Source organism: Schistocerca serialis, chromosome 4, assembly GCF_023864345.2.
Source record: "Schistocerca serialis cubense isolate TAMUIC-IGC-003099 chromosome 4, iqSchSeri2.2, whole genome shotgun sequence".
Lineage (NCBI taxonomy): Eukaryota > Metazoa > Arthropoda > Insecta > Orthoptera > Acrididae > Schistocerca > Schistocerca serialis.
The window spans coordinates 151,033,214-151,051,574 of record NC_064641.1 but is presented as its reverse complement, the minus strand read 5'-3'; positions in this window follow the sequence as shown (position 1 = coordinate 151,051,574).

Genomic DNA, 18,361 nt, shown 5'->3' with positions numbered 1-18,361 from the left:
TGAAAAGTTCTTTGAACAGCGAGCTCTGCATAATGCGGGAAAAGGCCAGAAAAATTGTTAGCTATTTTAAAACAAGTTGCAATGCTAATGAAAAACTCCATGAGATCCAGGATCTAATGAAAAAACCTGTTCAAAAATCGATTGAGGAAACCGAAACCCGATGGAACAGCACGTTTTATATGCTACAACGTCTAGTGGAGAAAAAGGAATGTATTGCAGCCTGTTTATCATCTTTGTATTCAGGTGTAGAGAACCTCACAGCTGACGAATGGCGAATTTTGAGCGAATGTTTGTGTGTACTGGAGCCATTTGAAGTGGTAATAAGTGAATCTCAACTAAAAACTATACCTCTCTTTCGAAAGCTATTCCGATAATCAGACAGCTAATCCTAACCTATGCAATGGGAAGTGGGCTACCACGACAGCGCAATAGCTACAGCATCTGCACAACTCACTAATAGCCCGGCTAGGATTAATAGAAACAGACAAAGTACATGCCGTTGCCACAGTTCTCGACCCAATATTCAAAACGTTACCATTTACGAATCCCATTCATTCAACACATGCCATTGCAAGCCTAATAGCAGAGTGCACAAACGTGGTAGAGACCGTACGATCTACTCATTCGGTTGCTGACGACACTAGCCATGAGTACCATTTCGTACAAAACGCCAGTAGTTCCTTATGGGCTTCTTTCGATGGAGAGGTTTCCAATAAAAATCTAATGAAAAGCGGTTGTGATATCATAGACCTGCAGGTACAACGATATTTGGAAGAACCGTACCTACAAACGCATGGATAATCCTTTACACTACTGGAAAAACAAATGAAAACAGTTACGTAGGTCTAGTTGTCGTGGCAAAAAAATATCTTGCAATACCTGCAACTTCTGTTCCCAGTGAAAGAATATTTTCGAAAACAGCACTTCTTATAAACAAACAAAGAATCAGACTAAAAGGCCAATTGGTTAATAAAATCATATTTCTAAACAAAAATCGACGGCAGTGCAGCAATGGGATGTAAAAATGTCTTCTGCTGCACAACTTTTGTTTCCTTTCTTTCTTCAGCACGTAAACGCATGTACGCAGTCTCTGTATATAAAAGGCTATAGCACTTCTCTTTTACGTTTAAGCATGCATGCATACATGCAGAATGTACAAGGTAATTTATTTTGTAAGAATAAAGCTTCTGTTTCATGCGAATTCTGTGCTTTGTTTTAACAACAATTCTATGATTTTTGTCTTATGAGACATATACTAATACTTCAGTACACATTAATAACACTAGTAAAGTTGATATCAATCATAGAATTTCAACGTTTTCCGTGCACGTACGTACGACGAGTACGACCACTGCGGCTCAGTGCTTCGTGTACTGAAGGTTTTCGCAATTTCTCAGAGAGCGTAGCACTGTCAACTCCTCAAGCGTACCAGAGACATTCTCGAGAAATTGCCTCCACGTCGCGCATTTCTCGAGCGCGATCATAGCCCATCCCTAGTTTGCAATTTATGAGCCACTGGTAGCAGATGGAGAAAGACAAACTTCCAGTGATGGCAGGTGATTTCTTGGATCAGCACCAAACACTGCCACACAGCACCTACGAAAAGTGCGGATTTTGGGACTTACTTTTAGGAGACCCAAGGCTCTCAAGGGTCTGAATAACACTTTTTTATTGCATTCAGACTAACCATTACACTGAATGCTATGTCTAAGTATTAGAAAATGCAAATAATTCGACTGCTGGCACAACAGGAGTCTGCACCTGCATATATGGAGTTGAGAAGTAACAGAAGCAGCAGTCTGTAGCAGCTTTTTAAAGTACAGATGTTCGAGAGCTGCATTCCACGTTAGAAAACAGATGTGAATTGGAGCCCACCTGAGACGGGTTTTGACCAATATGGAGTAGGCATCCTGACTGAGAACAATCTTAAATATGAAAGTTCTGGGTTTTTTCAAGGACTGTGGTGGTGCACTGTTTCTTCCTGTCTGTAGTCACTCAACCAATCCATTGCCACTTTACAGGCATCAGCTACTCTCATATGTTACTCTGCACCTCCAAGATATCTATGACCAACCACACTAAGGTCCTTCCCCTTCTCCTACTGTAACAGGTAGGGGCGTTCGAGGGTTTTACACTAACAAACTCCATATTTCATAGCAATAGCGTTCAGATGAAAGTCATCACCCTTCTACTACAGCCAGCAGGAATAGTGTTTTGCGTCACTATGCCCAACCCTAAGGCTAGAGACTTCTTTCTTGGGAGTGTGGACCACTGCTCTAGCCCTTTTACTCATTTCCTGTCTAGATCTAACCTGTGTGAATCCACTCATATTGCTGTTCTAAGGAGCAGCAATCGTGCATGCTGTATATGCTAAGACGATCATATCTGTGACCAACGTCTGCTGTGACACCTTACAACAGTGCCTAAGACACTGTACGAAGTTATCAGTTGGTTCTCTGAACTGACACTCCTACCCTGGAAGCACTGCCCATATGTTTGCAGTTTGCAAGCATCTTTTGTTACTATTTACCTCATGTAGCTTATACGCCACCACCTATGGCAGCCGCCTGCACTGTGTCTCTGGTTTCCTGTATTGCAGTCTTCTAGTTAGCTATCAACAGCCTCAGGCTTAACAATGGATAACTCAGTAATGACAATTGACTGGTATTTATACATCTACACACTGCAAAACAGAGCATAAGCATTTATTTTTTGAATCATCCTCCTCTGAAAATGGTGGACTGCAGGAGGGTGGAGCTCTTTGCCGCCAATTGCTGTTATGCTGTGGTGGCACTTTTTATTTTCAAATATGGGTACTCATTTGATTTGATTAATTTTAAATTAAGGTGGTCTTATTCTATTACTACTGAATCCTGGAATTCGCCTTAAGACAGTAAACCCCCACTGGAGTAAAAAACCTCAGATTATTTACCTGGTGTTCTGACAATTTGTAGAATGTTATCTTCTTGCTGCAGTCAACAGTATTGTTGAGAATCTCTGTAATGATGCAATTTACATCCTCTTCTGTTGTATATAGTCCACAATTTTGCTATGTTTGCTAGATCATCCCACATCCAGGTGGATGTAATGTTACAAGAAGCAGCTTATTGGCTTCTTCTTAGTTTGAGAACAAATGGTTGAATAGTTCTGATGTGGCTTCTACACTGATGTGTCAAGAACGTATGTATATGAAATGTGCAAAGACAAAAACTGTGGATTCATGTTGAAAGGAAGATTCTCTGGATCTGGCATGCATCAGTCTATTGAGTTCATATTGGGTTCATTGTTGCTTAATTCTATTTTATGTTTTTCTTATGTTGTGAGCTTCATGGAGTGATTCAGCAGGGGAGTCATGTCCTAAGCTGCTGGCTGTTTTCTGAATGCCTCTATGTGGACTGTAATTAATCTAATCTTGTCCCCATGATCCTATGAGAGGGATAAGTGGGGATTGTAGTACTGTCCTCTATTATCCTGTGTGATACTTGTCCCACAAACTTGAGATATATTCTAGGATATGTCATACAAATACACTACTGGCCTATAAAATTGCTTCACCAAGAAGAAATGCAGATGATAAACCGGTATTCATTGGACAAATATATTATACTAGAACTGACATGTGATTACATTTTCATGAAATTTGGGTGCATAGATCCTGAGAAATCAGTACCCAGAACAGCCACCTCTGGCTGTAATAATGGCCTTGATACCCCTGGGCATTGAGTCAAACAGAGCTTGGATGGCGTGTACAGGTACAGCTGCCCATGCAGCTTCAACACGATACCACAGTTCATCAAGGATAGTGACTGGCGTATTGTGACGAGCCAGTTGCTCGGCCACCATTGACCAGACATTTTCAATTGGTGAGAGATCTGAAGAATGTGCTGGCCAGGGCAGCAGTCGAACATTTTCTGTATCCAGAAAGGCCCGTAGAGGACCTGCAACATGCAGTCGTGCATTATCCTGCTGAAATGTAGGGTTTCGCAGGGATCGAATGAAGGGTAGAGCCATGGGCCGTAACACATCTAAAATGCAATGTCCACTGTTCAAAGTGCCGTCAATGCAAACAAGAGGTGACCGAGATGTGTAACCAATGGCACCCCATACCATCACGCCGGGTGATATGCCAGTATGGTGATGACGAATACACGCTTCCAATGTGCATTCACGATGATGTCGCCAAACACAGATGCAACCATCATGATGCTGTAAACACCACCTGGATTCATCCAAAAAATGACATTTTGCCATTCGTGCACCCAGGTTTGTCGTTGAGTACACCATCACAGGCGCTCCTGTCTGTGATCCAGCGTCAAGGGTAACCGCAGCCGTGGTCTCCAAGCTGATAGTCCATGCTGCTGCAAACGTCGTCGAACTGTTCGTGCAGATGGTTGTTGTCTTGCAAACATCCCCATCTGTTGATTCAGGGATCGAGACGTGGTTGCACGATCCATTACAGCCATGCGGATAAGATGCCTCTCATCTCGACTGCTAGTGATACGAGGCTGTTGGGATCCAGCACAGTGTTCCATATTATCCTGAACCCACCGATTCCATATTCTGCTAACAGTCATTGGATCTCGAACAATGCAAGCAGCAATGTCGCAATACAATAAACCGCAATCGCTATAGGCTACAATCCGACCTTTATCAAAGTCGGAAACGTGATGGTACGCATTTCTCCTCCTTACACGAGGCATGAAAACAACGTTTCACCAGGCAACGCTGGTCAACTGCTGTTTGTGTATGAAAAATCGGTTGGAAAGTTTCCTCATGTTAGCACGTTGTAGGTGTCGCCACCGGTGCCAACCTTCTGTGAATGCTCTGAAAAGCTAATCATTTGCTGATCGCAGCATCTTCTTCCTGTCGGTTAAATTTTGCATCTGTAGCACGTCATCTTTGTGGAGTAGCAATTTTGATGGCCTGTAGTGTAATTTGTAACCAATCTCCTTTGCAGACAGATTGAATTTCCCGAGAATTCTACCAATAAACCGAAGTCTGCCACCAGCTTCGCCTACAACTTAACCTATGTGGTTGTTCCATTTCATACACATTGAAAGTGTTATGCCCAGGAATTTGTTTGAATTGACCAATTCCAACTGTGAATCACTGATATTGTAGTCGCAGGATAGTACTTTTTTTTTAAATTATTACAGAAGTGCACAGATTTATATTTCTGAACATTTAAAGCAAGTTTCCAATAATGTTTGCACCACTTTGAAATCTTATCAACATCTGACTGAATATTTGTACTGCTACTTTCAGGCAGTAGCCTACTTCATTATAGATGGTTGCATCGTTTGTAAAAAGTCTGGGGCTACTATTAATAAATACTGTTCCAACACATTTCACAGGGGCACTCCCGAAGTTACTTCTAAAAGTGGTGATGACTCTTTTTCCAAGACCATATGCTGTGTTCTCCCTCTCAAGAAATATTCATTCAAATCACAGATTTTGCTCGATATTCCATACTTCAGATAATAAGAGTAGAAGTGGTACTGGGTTGAATGTTTTTCGGAAATCGAGGAACACCTACCTGACTCACTGCCAGGACGTATGCCTTCCAGTACTTTATGTGAGAGTTGGATTTCACACATCGATGTTTTCGGAGGTCATTCAGTTGGCTGGTTGATTGATTTGGGGGAGGGGACCAAATAGTGAGGTCATCTGTCCGATCAGTTTAGGGGAAGATAGGGGAGGAAGTTGGCCATGCCCTTTCAAAGGAACGATTCGGTCATTTGCCTGAAGCGATTTAGGGAAATCACGGAAAACCATAATGAGGATGGTCGTACATGGGTTTGAACCGTCGTCCTCCCAAATGTGAGTCCAGCGTGCTAACCACTGCGCCACCTAACTCAGTACGTCATGCTGTTCAAGATAGCATATCTCACTATGTTTGAACTGTGAATATGTTGTATGGATGTCAAGATTATTGGACAGTAGTTTTGTGGATCGCTTCTGCTACTCTTGTTGCAGGCTTTCTTCCAGTTGCTGGGCACAGTTTTTGTTCATAGGATCTATGAAAGATTGCAGCTAGAAGATGGGCTAACTTGGCCACGAATTCAATGTAGAACCTCTTAGGAATTACATTAGGACTCTGTTCTGTTTTAATGATTTCTGCTGTTTCTCCACACCTCCACCACTAATACCTATTTCACTTATCTTTCCTGCGGTATGAGAATTAGGCTAGAGCAACACCTCTGGTTTTTCATTGTAAAGGAACATTTGAAAACAGAGCTAAGCATTTCTGTTTTTGCTTTGCTGTCCTCAACTTCAGTTCCTGTTTCATCTGTGAATGACTGGACATTAATTTTGACGCCATACGGCTATCATTTCATTGGGTTTTGTGAGAGATCTTCCAGCACCATTCTGCTGCTGTTGTCACTAATGGCAGCCAAACATGTTTCATTCAGCATCTCTGTCTATAGCCTTATGCTTAGTTTTATACCTATTATACAGTAGCCTCTGTTTATTCAGAAGTTTCTTTCTCGTACAGTCATTTGTTTCCGTAAGTTTGATACATCCTATTGCTCTCATGCCACTCCAGTTGGAGGCTCTCTCCACTTGTGTTACCCAGCCATGACAATGGTTACTTGACACAGATGTCACTGCCCTGGGTCTCAGTGTCCAAGGAAAGATGAGCACTTGCTTCATGGCTTGTATGGAAAGTTTACAGCTCAAGTATCAGCAATATGATGCCTGCATGATCAGGGGGGCTGTAACTGAGAGAGTACATGATGATCCTTCCCTGTCACATGGGCTACTGCATTGGATTTTCAATGTGTATGTAAGTCCACAAGACTAAGGTGTGCTTCAGATCTTCTTAACAAGAGATCTTACTGCTAGGTACTACTCACAGGACAGGAATGTCAAAATTGGCACACAATTATGTGGGGAGTGATTATCATATAACTAAAATTTTTAAGACAAGTGTAGGGCTCAGCAATGTCACATCTGATTAGGCTCTTTAGGGAAACATCTTGGTAAAAAAGGTCATTTTACAATACATTTGGATTGTAAATTTAATAACACAACTGAGGATGACATCAGGCACACTAGTCAGAATGCCCAGTCTTTGGAAGCAGTAACATCTGTCAAGTATCTGGGTGTGACTATTCGAAATGATCTCAAATGGAATTATCAGATTACACAAATAACGGGCAAGGTGAACTTTAGATTGCGGTTTATTGGTAGAATTTTGAAGCGATGCAGTCCTTCAGCAAAGGAAATTGATTACAATACGTTAGTTTGTCCAGTCTTAGAGTATTGTTCGTCTGTATGGGACCCTTACCAGTTGGGTCTGATTCAAGAGATTGAGAAGGTCCAAAGAAGAGCGGCACAATTAGTGACTGGTACATTTAGCCATCGCGAGAGCATTACAAATCTCATAGAAAGTTTGAAGTGGGGCACACTTGCAGATAGATGACGCGCTAAACGGAAGGGACTGCTCACTAAATTCTGAAATCCTATCTTCGCCGAGGATGTAGTGCATATATTATTACCACAAACTTTCAAATCGCGCAATGATCACCATTCAAAGATAAGGGAAATATAGGGCTCGTACTGAGGAGTTCAGACAGTCGTTTTTTTCCTTCGCGAGTGGAACAGGGGGGGGGGGGGGGGGGAATTATGACTTTGGCGCGAACTGTGCCCTCCGCCACATACTGCTTGGTGGCTAGTGGAGTATATATGTAGATGTAGACACTAGTGAGAAGATTGTGTCACTCTTTGAGCAGCATGATCTGTTTAAAATGCTCTGTGGAAGAAGAGCTTTGAAAATTGCTCAGGGAGAGAAGGATGTTCCCATAATGTTGAGAGTGATGCACAACCCCTCCCTTGGTGCATCATACAAACCGTGCTTTGCACCTGAACGCTACTGGGAACAGGCTATTTGTACAGCTTATTGCCAGACACATTCAATCTGACCAAAGCAGTATCCAACCCATCCCACAGCTCCCAATGTGTTATCTAGCCCTTGTTTGGAAGTAAACTCATGCAAAAGACAGAGCTGCAGAATAAATGTAACCACAATTTATACAGATACCAGCACAACAAAATACTGCAGCTTTGACAAAGGCCACGGTATTAGTGTCTTACATCAAAATATCAGAAGCCTCAAAAAAGACTAACTTCTCATATCAATACACCGAAAAGAAAAGATGGAATTTCAAAACACTTCTTGTGCATGTCAGAACTTCGTGTTGTGTGAAGAGCTTTCAGAATGCAAAGCCTAATAGTGTATCAGGATAAACACCACACTGAAGTACTAACATGTACTTCAACCAGCACGAAGCATTTTAAGTTTCAAAAAGCAGCTATAAACAGTTTTAACACGATTATTCTGACTTAACTGGAAAATCATTATGTGTGGAGATTGTAATGCTGAGTTTCTCTCCGATATTACCGAGAGGCCCTAGAGTAGTCGATATCCAGCTTTGCACATTTTCCACACTAATATTCCATATGAGGATGGATGGACAAAGTGTAGCAGTTATTTAGCATTTGGTTTTAGACACAAAAATCTTCAGTGATTTAGCTGTAAAACCACCAGCCAATGGTTTATCTGCCAATGGTAGACAAATGACAACTATAAAATATACTGATCATTTAGGTACAGACCACAGAAAGAAAGTATTGTATCATAAAATCAAAAACGAAGACTTATCACCCGAAGAATGTTGGAGAGAAAATTATAAAGTAGAGAGTATTGACAGGAAGTTTAACCCTTTGTTAAAGATATTCCTACAGCACTTTGCATCTTATTTTCCCCTAAAACAAATAAGGGCAAAACTGAACAGAAGCAAGAACAAGGAGTGGATAATTTGTTGGATTAACGTATCTTGTGGTAGGAAGACAGAGCTCTACCTAATTCAGAGGATGAGCTACTGTCAAGACTTGAAACTCCATTACTATGACTATTGGAAAATCATCAACTCTTGTCATTATAATGGCAAAACTTATATACTAACCAAAGAAACTAAAACACTCTGAGAGTAAGGTAAAAACAATTTGAAACATTATTAAACAAGACAGAAACAAAAATACTGACCCTAATGGATTTGAGACCCTAGAATATAGTTTTGGAACACATGGCAACACTTTCAAATTTTGGACCACTACATTCAATGATTACCACTTGATAGTGGCAGCAAGCACTGCACCCCTTCATGAACAACAAAATATAAATGCATGAGATTTACTTGGGCAGATACTTCGTGGACAAAAATTAGTTGAAAAGACAAAACACCAAAGGAGATTAAAAAAAGGTGAGCACATAAAAACTGGTCATTTGTAAGAGATACATGTAACTTAGTAACCAGATGTTAAAAGCATTTCTGTGTGTGGACTATCTTTAAATTTTCCAAAGATGTAGATAATAGATGAATACGATGACTCGCCATGAGGTTGCCAAATGCAACATTTATCGTAATAAAATGAAACAGGTCAAGCATGTCTATACTAATGCACATTAAATTGTCACACAAAGACAGGAATATCAATTCTAATTGTATTAGTTATTTTTGGCAAAATGTTTAGTCTTAGCAGAACCACGGTTTTAACTTTTAAAGCATTTACAGCTGCTATGAAAACTGGCATAAATATACCACTCTCATATTCTATAGTAAATTACCAGCATTAGTTATTAATATTGCATTTTTATGCTATGAAACAAACACTATACGAGTCTTAGCCACTCCCCCTGATCATTCCTTGTCTACTACAGCTCAACTAAAACTGACCTCTAATAAACTAGAACTATGGAGGCTAATTCTTGGTGTGACATACAACCAATTGTTATTAATTTTAACCCACACTCAGAACAATACTTACATCCAAAATACTCTATTTGTGGTATGCATTTTAAACTCTCTCTCCCTCTCCAGTTTTTGTCCTCTATAACTGTGAGCATTATTCCCTGAAGTCTTAACACACTCCATCATCATCATATCTCTTTTTCGAGGTAGTGTTTCCCATATGATCACTTCCTTGCCAGTTCTGGGAAAAACCTCATTTCTAAGCTTACCTAGCTCTTCATTCATGCCGCGAAGGTCCAAGGAATGTCGATCAGCCACCATGTCATCCTCTACCTTGTGACATTGTGCAGATGGCGTATGCGATAAGCACACTGCTCTCTCGCCATCTTACAGACTTCCTAGAACGTGGAACCACTACAGTTCAGTATAGATACATACAGCATTATTTTTTTCCACCATTTGCAAACTCTAGGGATTGATTAATGAGAGGATATGGAAGAAAAAAGGTCTAATGAACTTATGTTTGGAAAAGCATGGTTTCCATGCTAGAGACTATTTATTCAATCATATCTCGTTACTGACGCTGTGGTCCAATACACACTGTACCATGCAGCCACGCATGGTTTCCTCCTCGATGGTGGTACTGTCGCTTGTACGTCATGCCCTAGTGCCCTCCCCTGCCATAGTCATTGGTAATGTTGTGTCTGATTCACTTCTCTTGCTGACTCACCTTGTAGTTGACATGGTATAGCACTGTACACAGCAAGAGTCTGCAGACATGGTGTTTACTTACGGACAGGCAAATGGCAACCAGCGGAAGGAAGTAAGGTTGTATCAGGAGACCTATACCTGCCGACAACAACCACAGCATTCAATGTTTGAAACAGTGTTTTCCTGTTTGAAATATGGAGTTTCAGGAAGCAGAAAAATCATGAAAGACCTACCCGAAATGTTCAAACACAAGACCTGAATGAAAATGTGATTAACATGATGAAAGGAGAGCACTATGTCAATACCAGGCAGTTGACCTGCCAGTAGAAGGTAAGACAGACAACTGTGTGGAACATTCTCAATAGCTACTGTTACTATCCATCATTTACAGCTGTGCAGGGCTTACTAGCAACAGGCTTTCCATATCAGTAGCAGTTTTGTCACTGGCTTCTTCACCAGGCAACCACGATTCTGGGATTTCTGTCATCCATCTTTATGTGGAGTGGTATCTTCAACCTTCATTAAATTTATCTGTGGGATAGTATGCAGAACCCCCATGATATGGTGACAGCGAATCATCAGCATCAGTGCAGATGGAATGTGTGGGCCAGTATAATTGGCAACCGTATTTTGGGACCAGTCTTACCTCCACATCGCCTAACAGGCTGGAACTATCAGTGTTTCTTGCGGGTGACTTTGCCTACCCTGCTAGAAGAAGTGCCGTTGATGATTCGAAGGATTATGTGGCTACTACATGATGGTGGTCCAGCCCACTTCGCCATTAATGTCTGGATGCATCTCAATCATGTCTGCCCTGGTCAACGAGTCAGACGAGGGGGTCCAGTTGCATAGCCTGCTCATTCACTGGATCCCAACGCAAGCAATTTCTGGTTATGGGGCCATCTCAAAAGTATCATGCATGCAGAGCCAATTCCAGACGTGGAGACACTGGAGCAGCGTATACAAGCTGCCTTTGACACTATTCAGATCAGCCTGGGTGATGTGAACATCTGAGACAGAATATGCTATGGCACATACACGGATGCGTTGAGGGACATGGAAACCATTTTCAAAACATATTGTAACTGTAGCTGCATGGTACAGCGTGTGTTAGACCGCAATCTCTGTAACAACATATGACTGAATAAATGGTCTCTAGCATGGAAACTGTACGTTTCTGGACCTAAGTTCCATATACCTTTTTTGCTCTGTACCTTCTCATCCAACAGTCCCTAGAGTTTGTGAAAACAGTCACTGCGCCACGCACAGGGTGACTGTTTTCACAAACTCTAGGGACTGATGGATGAGAAGATGGCGTGGCGTGGTGGTGGGCATACATACAGTGGCCACCACATCTTGTGACTAAGCAATCTGGGATATCTCAACTTCCTCTCGTTTTGCCATATGCCTCTTTAAATTCATTTTTGACTAATTACTGTTGGCATACATGAGTATATTCTGCATATTCATAAAAGAGAAAGGTTGGCCCCCAGTTTTGAAGAATATAGCACCATATCTATTTATGTGCTTAGTTTTGCGTGTGTGTCATCAATTTCCTAGTTTATTTTGACTATTCCTGGTTAATATCTTTCATCATAGGGTGAAATCAGCAATTGTTCTATGACTTAGATTCTATTATTGACTTATAAACAAATATAAATTCTGTACTAATTATAAACATTTGGAAGACGAACCACTAGCATTCTGTGTATATTTATTTGGCTCTATTCAAAAACATGTTAGCAAAACCGGCCCTTAATTCCTAAATAATTAACAGGTTTGTCCAAAATATTGCTTGTATAGCTATATGTGTTAATTTCATTATTTAAACAAATAATTCAGCCTAACTGATGTAGTAGAAGTGTGTTAAAAAGAAGGTATTTTTATATTTATTTGGTTAACTGAATGAGTTATGTTTTAATTGTAATTTCTGTAAATTAAACATTGAACAATGTATAGTTTCAGTTCCTATTATTGTGAGGATGTATAAAGGCCTGATTTCTGGTCCCAAGACAAGTCAGTCCACGGCCGATTTTCAGACGAGGAACCTGTATTCATTAGGCCAACAACAATGCATCAACTTAACCGTGAAATAAGTATAACACAAATAGGCCGGATATTAAAAATAATGACAGTGTCTGTTCACTAGTGCCACATGTACCGTATTATTCTACAAGAACTGTGTGGTTAGGTTTTTACTGCTCATGGATGTTCAATGGTGAACTATTGTAGCAGTATGCTGACGTTTGCCTGCAAACTGTTAATGAGGGCTATCAAGTTAATCAGTAGTGAACAGTCCATATAGCTGTGTAGTATTGTGGGGTTGTGAACAATGAAAATAAAGAACTGTGAAAAGCAGCAACTGTGCAACTGTCGGCTACATCATTTACAGTAGTCAGTGTTGAACTTCCACTCTCCATTTTTCAGCCAGTATAAAAATGCAGTACATCAACACTGAGGACTATCAACGAAGATATAAAGCAGGTGAATGTCACAATCTTTACATGATCTCTCATGGAATTTGTGGATTTTCTCATTTAACGAGTTCGTGTACTTGCATCTAAGAACTCCCTTACACTGAAGTGACAGGGTGAGATGAGGTGACATCTTAGTTTTTGTTTAAATGTAGACAGAGCTTTCAAGTGGGATTTTCAGTTTCTCTGTCACTTGAATTAAGTCTATTTGTGTACACTTAATGTTGTAATTATGTATATTTTTGCTGTGACAGGAGACGAGATGAATATTCACTCCCCAGTATTTCACCCACAAATACTTCTATAGTTATTGCTACTCACTGCTTCACATCAATGTAAGTTGTCAGAGTTATGCAGTTTAAAAGTCACACAGCTCAATTTGTGCTAGCCTTCCATAAAGCCTATTGTTTTCATATGCTACATTTCAGCGCTTCTGAAAGTTGGTGAAAGTCATGGTGGCATGCAGCTGTACTGTTCGATTTATTACACAACCAGTTTCAGTTGTGAACAGACCATATTCAGGCGTACTGTGACATCATAATCAGATGTGTATCAACTGATAACCACTGGAAAGCTTCATGTTACAAACAAAAGCCTCCATTCAACAGATGCACTGTAAAGAAACTTCTAAGGCGACAGAGATTACTGCATAACAGATGTAAAACAAACCATAGGGCTACAGATACGGAGATGCTGAATGAAACATGTTTGGCTGTAAAGACAGCAATGTAAGATGCTCTCAATGACTACCGTAGCAGAATATTGTTAAATGATATTTTACACACCAAAGAAATTATTTTCGTGTGTAAAGGCACCAAAGTTGGTGCCCATCCATAGTGAATGAGACAGGAACTGAAATTGGGGGTAGCAGAGCAAAAGATGAAAAGCTTAACAATGTTTTCAAATGTTTCTTTAGAAAGGAAAATCGAGAAAAACTGCCCTAATTTAATCCTAATACCACTGAAAAGAAGAATGAAATAAGTATTAGTGGCAGTGGTGTTGAGAAAAAGCTGACATTGTTAAAATTGAACAAAGCTCCAGGACCCAATGGAATTCCTGTCAGATTCTATATTAAATTTGTGGCTCAGTTATCCCCTTTTCTATCTATAGTTATCACAAATCCCTCAAACATAAAACCGTGCCCAGTTCTTGGAGAAAAGTACAGGTCACACCTGTCTACAAGAAGGGTAGTAGAAGGGGTCCACAAAACTAGTGTATAATATCCCCGATGTCAATTTGTTGTAAAATCTTAGAATATATTCTGAGCTCAAACAAAATGAGGTACCTTGAACAGAATGACCTCCTCAATGCCAACCAGCAAGGATTCCAAAAACATCAATTATGTGAAGCCCATCTTATTCTTTTTTCATATGACGTACTGAAAGCTTGGGATCGAGGCAGTCAGTTAGGTGCAGTATTTCTTGATTTCTGAAAAGATTTGACTCAGTACCACATTTATGCTTGTGGTCAAAAGTACAATCATATAGGGTATCAAGTGAAATTTTTGACTTGACTGAGGACTTTTAAGTAGAGAGAACACATTATGGTACCTTGAATGGAGAGTCACTGTGAGATATGGAAGCCTTCAGGCGTACCCCCGGTAGTGTGTTGGGACACTTGCTGTTCATATTGTATATTAATGACCTTGCAGACAATATTAAAAGTAACTGGACTTTTTGCAAATGATGCAGTTATATACAATGAAATATTGTTGAAAAAAGCTGCACACATATTATGTTAGATCTATTGATTTGAAAGTGATCCAAAGAGTGTTCAGAAATGTGAAACTGTGTACTTCACAAAATGGGGGAAAAATAGTCCTATGACTATAATATTAATGATTCACTGCTGGAATCACCCAACTCAAAGAAACACCTGGCTGTAACACTTTATAGGGATATGGCTAAAGCAGGTGGTAAACTTTGGTTCATTAGTAGAACACTGGGGAAGTCAATCAGACTACGGAGGAGATGTCTTGCAAATAACTCATGTGGCTGGTTCTAGAATATTGCTTAAGCATGTGGGAACCATACTGAATAGGACTAACAGGGGATACTGAACATATACAGAGAAGGGCACCATGAATGGTCACAGATTTGTTTGATCCACGGAAGTGTGTCACAGAGATACTGAAGAAACTGAACTGGAAGACTCTTGTAGTCAGATGTAGACTATCCCAATAAAGTCTATCAATAAGACTCACCTTTAAATGATGACTCTAGCAATATACCACAACCCCCTATGTTTCACTCACGTAGGAATTGTGAGGATACGATTAGAACAATTACTGCATGCACGGAGGCACTCAAACAATCAATCTTCCTGCACTCCATAAGTTAATGGAACTGGTAGAAAGCCTAATAATTGGTACAAGAGGATATATGCACTTCACACTGGTTTGCAGAGTACAGCGGTGGATGTAGATATAGCGTACTGTAGATCTGAGGTGAAACACTTGACAGTACCCAGTAAGTATGATAGGTGAAAGATTCTGCCTGTATAACAATAGAGTAAGTGTTAAAGTGTTATGGTAAAAGCAAAAGAAAAGAGGGACTTGCTGTTTAAACAAAAATTACAGTTAAAATGTAGGTCCTAGATGTCAACGAACACCGAACAGCCTTTTGAATGATGTGCTACATGAGTGGCTGTGGGAACACCCAAGTGAACAATATTAAATGTGTACGAGCCGCTGACAATATTTAAAGCTTCATAAGACAGTTGGAATCATTCTAATAAGATTTACCAAACATAATATGAGAATACATAAAGGAAAGGTAAACACTAACAGTGGACCAATGTACAGAGCACACAGCCATGCATCCACACTAACTTTTTAGCTCTCTCTCTTTTCCTAGCGAAAGTACACACAACCACACAGCTACAAAATCCACACTCTCATTGTGTCAAAGAGCACAGCCATTTTGTTGTCTTTTTGATTGTGTGTGTGAATACGAGTACTTTTGCTAAGTTTGCTAGCGAAAGACAGAGCTCCAAAGCTCTGTACCTCCAATGCTAGATTGAAAGTATATCACTGACCACTCTTACTACAAATTATCTTAACATTTTGAATCTCCGTTTTTATTTAGGCCTATACATTATTTTTCATATTTTCCATCATGAATGGAAGCCTTTAGGGATATGGAACATGTGAAGTTAATCAAATCCCTGTGGTTACTGTAGTCAGATGAGACATTGACACTTTTGATCAAATTCAGAAATGCAGTGTTAAAGGAAATTAAATTGACAAGAGTCTTCCAGTTAAACTTACAATAATAGAGTGAAAAGCACAACCAACTTATTTCAACAGAGTATTAGGAGGATAAAAAATGAAGTAAATGAGCCGTTAATTTGTTTGCAAGATTTTAGTAGTCGGAAAGAAACTGATGTCATTTGTCTGTCTGAACATCATACAACCACAGAGATAAAAAATGTTAACGGAAGTTGTTATATATTTGCTGCATATTCATGTAGAACTATTATAGATAAAGGGGAAGTTGTCACATTCATAAAAGTGGAAAATACAAAAATGTAAAAATAACCACATTATATTCTATATACATTACAATATTGAAGCATGGGCTTGCAGGTTAATACTGGGACATGGAAGACTTGTGCTTGTTACAATAGCAGGTCTATAATAGAAATTTTCATGAAAAGAATTAAGGGGACATTGTGCTGTCACACAGAAAGGATTATTATTTTTTGGTTACTGTAAATTTCTTGAAGCAATTGGACAGGAAAATTTATCTAGATGTGCTGTCAGCCACTTATAATTAAGTATCAATTACAAATTTCTCTACCAGTGTTGCTGAAGATACAGCCGGTAGAAGCTAAAGAGATGCATGCCTATCCTGTACGAAACTGATAAGCAGATCATAATGCACAGTCACTCACATTGCAGATTAGCTCCATGTAAAGTCAGAAAAACTAAGAATGCAGTGATGCTGATAAATGGCAAAACTACTGAGGAATTTAAAGAAAGTTTAAAACTGTTGACTACGGTGAAGTTTACAATGAGCCTAAGCTAGCTCCACTTTCAACATATTTCTAAATGAGATTGTGTCTGTTCTTGAAAACAATTTTTTTTAAAAGAATATTAAATGAGAAAGATTATTAAATGGGAACTCATTACAGAAAGCCATTGATCACTACAGATATCAGAGTCTCTTCACAATAGAAAAAGACTTCTGCAGAATAACCAGAACAAGTAAAGATTCAGAAGTACTTTCATATCATGTACATTACTGTAACATATTAGAAAAAAAATTGAAAAATTGTGGTTGGCACACAGCTATTTTGTCACTGTATTAATCCACCAGCTTCAGTCAGAAAAGGACCATCTTCAGGTGTAATGTGAAATCATCAATCAGGTGCACGAAAATAATAACCATTAGCTATCATCACACCATAAACCAATATATCAAATAAAACTATAATACTGGAGTACATATAGCACAAAGTAGGTAATGTAGTGAAGCAAGTAGCAAGACTGAAATGGTATGTGATGATGTAAAGGTTTTTGGTGTGCATATTGATGAAAACATATGGTGGCCATATTATACGCTAGGTCTGCTAAAACACTTAGAGAGCTACATTTGCCCTTAGAATAACTGCCAACTTCAAGGGTACATAAGTCAGTAAGTTCGCACATTTCCATTCACTGCTCTCTAATTCTGGGATATTTCCTCAGTTAAGCAATGAGTATTCATTCCACCAAAGAGAGTAATTAGAATTATGTTTCGTATTCACTCGTCTAAATCTTGCAGGCATCTCTGTAATCAGCTAGTAATATTAACCACAGCCTTAGAGTACATTTAGTCATTAATGACAATTGTGAGTTTGAGATTAACAGAGTTGATCGCAAGTACGACACTAGAATGAAAAATGATTTGGGTTACCCTTTCACTCATAATTATGTGAATTACTTTTAAATTACTTGATACTATAAGAAAAATGGATGCTTTCAAAAAGGAAATCATTCCTGCTCCACATATATTACTGTTTTTATCTAGTAATACTTCCAACAAAGCATTTGGTAATATAACACAGGCACCTATCTATATACTATTGATGTCATGATCTAGTTGACGTAAGCATTATTGTTAAAGTCACATCCCTGGGTTTAAACATTCTGATACAATATGTACATTATCATTTGCCATAAGAACCACAACGTCACTGTAGATTAGCCTAACATAATTCTGCAACCATCAGTACCGGTATATTACTGTACTGTACTACAAAAGCAACAGAATTTTTAATTACGTGACATGTTCTATAACGGACACTCGTTGGAAGCGCTTTTCCTCAAGGGTAAACATAAAAGTTAAGTTCTATATCACAGTGGGGCACCATTGTGGTAATATCCTTCCACTGATGTGTATGGCGTTGTATTTGGTATAGAATATGTAATTTTATTTT